The sequence below is a fragment of the Acomys minous genome (genome assembly GCF_964271855.1).
Source record: "Acomys minous genome assembly, chromosome: 4".
Taxonomy (NCBI): domain Eukaryota; kingdom Metazoa; phylum Chordata; class Mammalia; order Rodentia; family Muridae; genus Acomys; species Acomys minous.
Genome location: NC_140486.1, coordinates 124,595,056 through 124,600,394, shown reverse-complemented (window position 1 = coordinate 124,600,394; position 5,339 = coordinate 124,595,056). Strand labels below are relative to the sequence as shown.

Below are 5,339 nucleotides of genomic sequence, written 5' to 3'. Positions count from 1 at the left end.
GTTCAAGGCTTGCCTGACCTACAAAGAGAGGTCCAGAACAGCCACAGCTATTACACAGAGAAACCCTGTCTTAAAGACCCGAGAAAGCTATTATAAAACTATTACAAAGCTCCCATCGTCTCAAATGTAAGCAGCTGACAGAGGCAGGAGAACATGACAGCCTTGAGGTCCGCCTCCTCCTGTGCTTTCAGCACACTACTGCTTTCCCGAGATGTTCAGTAGACACATTCTAGCTACACCAGGACTCTTCACTCGCCCAACACAACCATCTGCAGGAACACATTTCCCCAACTAAAACCGTATCTAAAGCCCTTTAGCACTCAGCCCTGTGATCTTCCTCGGCTAATAGCACATTGTAAGGATGCCAGCGGCTCATGAAGAAAGAGAAACTTCCAGAAGAGCCTGTACTGTTGGAGTCAGCTGTTTTATTCACAACAGGATAGAAGAGAGGGTCATGCATTTCGGAAACTTTTTCCACAGTTTGGCGTCACTTGAAAGATCTGGGAAGTGGCCTGAGGACATGCGCCCAGGCCAATGGTGCTTGCTAACTCTTCTCTAGCCTGAGATCATCCTGCGCCTTGGGCTGTGTGTATGCATGCACTCCCACGTGCCCAAATGCGCCACTCAGCCATAAAAGATGCCCACATAATGCAGTCTATTCAGCTTTCTGTGATTAATATGGTAAAAGATAAAAAATAAGTCAACTAAATAAAAACGTTTTAAACAGAGCCGTCTCGCAAATAGATGCTACCCCAATGAGCAAGAGCAACTGCAGACAATGGTGATTTAAAAGAACACAAAGTCTTGTTTTGTTGGTAGCAACGTTTCTGCTGTGTTTTTAAGCAGCATCATGCAACTGAGTCACTTACTAATGGGTGGAGATAAAATATTTTGCTAATTGTATTCAAATGAAGCTTCAAAAACTCTAAATAAAAAAATTTTGATTACGAAACAGAATTTACGGATGTAGTGACAAATACTGAGAGGCACACTTGGAGAGAACAAATAATTGAGTTTCATGTGAAAATGAAGCCACCAGGACTTTTCATTACTAGATAACTCAGATGACTGGATTTGCTCTAAAGAGAACCATAAACTAGGAAGAGCGCTTGTCGTAGAATAAATTTATACTAACAAATATGTAGTCCACTTCTTCATCCCTTTGTTCACAGTTACTGGTGAATGTTACTGTCCCCACTTTTCCCTCGGCTTCACTCTTGAGTCAGCCAGAGGCGAGCTGGCAACATGCTGGCAGGTGATCTCAGACCCAGACTTTGGGGGCTGAGAGGTAGTGGTGTCAAGGAAATATAAAGGAATTATGTGCAATAATAATATTTTTAAAAATTTTGCCTTGAAAAATATCACAGAGAAAGAGGTGTGTGTGTATGTGTGTGTGTGTGTGTGTGTGTGTACAGTTCTGAGGTGAGTGCGAAGCAAACCTCATGCAAAGAACTGCTCGAGTCAACAGACAGGTACTGCTAACACACAAAAGGCCATATCCACATTTCAAGAGACAGGCATGTCTCTGTTCCAAATGGAACCTGCCTTCTGGCTCCATGAAGAAATCTTCCTCAGGGCCGGGCGTGGTGGCGCATGCCTTTAATCCCAGCACTCGGGAGGCAGAGACAGGAGGATCGCTGTGAGTTTGAGGCCAGCCTGGTCTACAAAGCAAGTCTAGGACAAATAGGGCTACACAGGGAAACTCTGTCTTGAAAAACAAAAACAAAAACAAAAGGAATCTTCCTCCGTCCGTGGCTCTTGTGTCCTAAGTGGAAGTAGTTGTTTGCTCCAACTTTTCATGAAGGAATCTACAAGAGTACCAGGTTGTAGTCATCTTCCTATGCCATTCTTTATGAGACCGTCCATTTTGGTCTGTGTCTTGCTGTTAATAGCCTCTCGGTTATATAATTGTTTCAATTCACTCAGGCTGCTGTAAACAAACAAACAAATAAACAAATACCTCATAAAAAGGAACAAATAGCCTTTCCCCTGCTGCCGCCGACTTGCACAGAGGCTCGGGTGCGTTCGAGACTCGGCCCTCACCCATAATCCACCGCCATGGCTGGAGTAGGTATTGCTGCTGGAGGTGTGACGGACGTCAACACTGCTCTACTAGAGATGCTGAAGACCGCCATCATCCACGATGGCGCAGCACGTGACACATGCGAAGCACCAGGCCCATCTTTGTGCACCCGACTGCGAGGAGCCCGTGTGGTATGTGTGAAGCTGGTGAAGGCACTGCGCTCTGAGCACCCGATCAACCCCATTAAGGTTGATGACAAGAACCTGGGAGAGAGGCAAGCCTCGGAAAGTGATTGGTTGCCGTTGTATAGTGGTCAAGGACTGTGGCAAAGCACCTCAGGCCAAGGATGTCATCGAGGAGTACTTCAAATGCAAGAAATGAATAAATAAATTTTGGGCTCATAAAAAAGAAAGAAAAGAAAAGAACAAATATTTCTAACAGTTCTGGAAGCCGGGAGGTCAGTTCCACATACCTCACTCATGTGGCGAGGGCTTTCTAGACCGTAGACGCTGTGTTTCAGTAATCCTGATCACCAAGGCCCCGCACATTTTCTAAAAATATCACCTTGGGGGTAAGGATTTCAGGCCATTAAATGTGCATGCCAAAGGGACTGACAAAAATCTTACCCACTATACCGCTGAAAAGCATTTTTGGGTCCAATATGGGATAATTGCAGACCTCTTGCCAGGGGCACTCCTGCTTATACATCCTTGTGTACCCAGACACAAGTATTTCCAAGTCACATATATAAGAAAAGTGCTAATATTTGCACATCTTTAATTTTGTTATGAGGCGCAACGCCATCTTCAAAGGAGTTGAACCAATTCCATTTTTACCAAAAGATTATATGGGCGCTTTCAGTGTCCCCTGTCATTTCTTCACCTCTAGTGACTTTTTATCGTGGTTTGAGTATGTGGTGTTCTCTAAAATATTTACAAAGATGGGTATCGCTTCATATTTTTATTTACCACCTAGGAAATAATGTTTGTAAAAACAGTTTTAAGTCAGTGTTTCACTTTACATTTCAAAGGAAAGAAAGGACAGGCAGGGACAGGTAAAAAGTCACGGCTTCGTGGGGGATTATAGCTCTGAAGTAAAAACTCTGGAAGGGAGTGAGGGGGTGAGAGACCTTCAAGCCACTTACAGGTTATGAAGCCGATGTGTTCTCCCCTCTGCCCTTCTGCGCTTTTCCTTGGCCTTGTGAGGAAGGAGGTCACTGCCCCCCCCTCTGGTGAGAAGTTCCAGGGCTGGCTCCGTGTAGCACATATGGTTATTGTGACGATGCGGTGTGACTAAACTGTGCTCAACCTAGTTAAATAAGAGTGGAAAGAAGGGGGAACTGTCATTCCTCAGCTGTGGAAACAAAGCTGAATTCTTTGGAAATGAAGATGAAAGGTGTGAGGTACCAAAAAGAATACTTTGTCAATTTAGTCACAGAGCACAAAGGATGTAAAATGTGGGGAAACTAAAATAAAAATCCTAGAAGGGTTTTATATTTAGATTGCTTCAAAAAATGCATTTGATTTCTGACTGTTTTAAGGAAATCAGGTTTAGCAATCTTAGATAATATGTTGTGGGCAAAGTATGCATGAATGACAGTATGTAATGCAAATCAAAGAAAACTGCCTGGGCCACACATCAAAAGAACAGTGCTGGGCTTGTATGCACATGCACACAAGCAGTTTTATTGAAAAATAAAATATTGAAAATGCTTATCTGCATATATGCCTTCTCAATGTTTTAATCAGCTTTCTCAATTAGATAACCAACTAGCTGATGTGGTTATGCTAAGGAGGTTTGCCCTGAACCCACTCAGACCAAAGCAGATGCCCAGCTCACAGAAACCATGGTCCGGGCATCTGTCTTCAAAATAACCCCAGTTTAAAATCAAGGGAGAATTTCCCAGCAGTAAAATATGCACCTAACTGTCTGGACATTGAAGAAAGTTTGCAACACATGTCCTGCAAGAGCTATTTCACATGTAAAAAGTTCATGGGGTGTGTGCGTAAGTGCGTGCATATGTGTGTATGTGTGTGTGTGTGCACGCATGTGTGCATGTGCATGAATGCCAACCCAGAAAATCCCCTAATCCCCTACCAGCAAAGAGAAGAACTGTTTTAAATGCTATTGCATATTTCTTGTGCCTGTTACTTAACACGTCATGATTGAAATCATACAGTATGTATTATTGGTGTTATTTTCTCCCAGATGATTGTTTTTGGGGTTTATCCATTGTGCTGGCTAGTTTTATGTCAGCTTGATGCAAGCTCTCGTCATCTGAGAGGAGGGAACCCTAACAGAGAAATTGCCTCCTTAGGACTAAGTTGTAAGAAAGACCTGTAAGGCAGTTTCTTTATTAGTGATGGATGGGGGAGGGCCCAGCCTATTGGGTGTGGTGCCAACCCTGGGCTGGTGGTCCTGGATTCAGTATGAAAGCAGGCTGAGCAGGACAAGAAGAGCAAGCCAGTTTGCAGCACCCCTCCACGGCCTCTGTATCAATTCCTGCCTCCAGGTTCCTGCCCTGTTTGAGTCCCTGTCCTAATTTCCTTCAGTGATGGACTACAATGTGGAAGTGTAATGTATCCAAGTCCAGCTTCGACATCAACTGGGGAACACGGAGGTGGGACGTGAATCCTGCGGCTGGCTGGCTGGTGACCCTGTAGGCTTTTTCTGAGGGGACCTTTCAGTCAGAACTGATAGTTACCAGCAATAGCTTCCAGTGATGGTAGCAAGCTGGGGCTAGGGCTGATGGCTCCTAACAGGGTTGGGCTTCCACTGATGGTGGCTAGCATCTAAAAAAGAAAGGGAAAGAAGGAGAGAAAAGAACCACGCATTCACACACACACACACACACACACACACACACACACACACACACACACGATGACGAAGCAAGACAGACTCTATTTGCTTCTTCTTCCAGCTTTATTTTTTCTCCCACAGTTTATATGCCCCAACAAAATGTTTCAAGCAGTACAAACACCACAATGTGTTTACATTCTATTTCTCTATAGATAAATGATTACAATGGATATACCTAAGAAAATGATGTTCCCAATACCTTCACATGATCAAATGTTTTACATACTATGGGTGAGGAACAAACATGAGTAACAGGTTATTTCTAAGAACCCACATACATTTGTACATAAGCAACTTGTTACATATGAACAGAGTAAGCAAGGTAATTTCTCAGGCAGCTTTTCTCTACTGGCAGGCTGCAATTTGAGGTTACAAAGAAGGAATCAATTATCTTCAGAAGTAATCTTAAAGGAATCACAAATCTAAATTCCTATATAAAAATAATCAGCCATGT

General features: G+C 43.5%; 1 pseudogene across 1 annotated transcript; it reads left to right on the top strand.

Annotated features, from left to right (window-relative positions):
• The first annotated feature begins 2,058 nt into the window (after positions 1–2,058).
• LOC311596375 (small ribosomal subunit protein eS12-like) lies at positions 2,059–2,552 on the top strand (annotated as a pseudogene). Its single transcript has one exon. The product of its transcript is annotated as a small ribosomal subunit protein eS12-like (transcript).
• Positions 2,553–5,339: the final 2,787 nt, after the last annotated feature.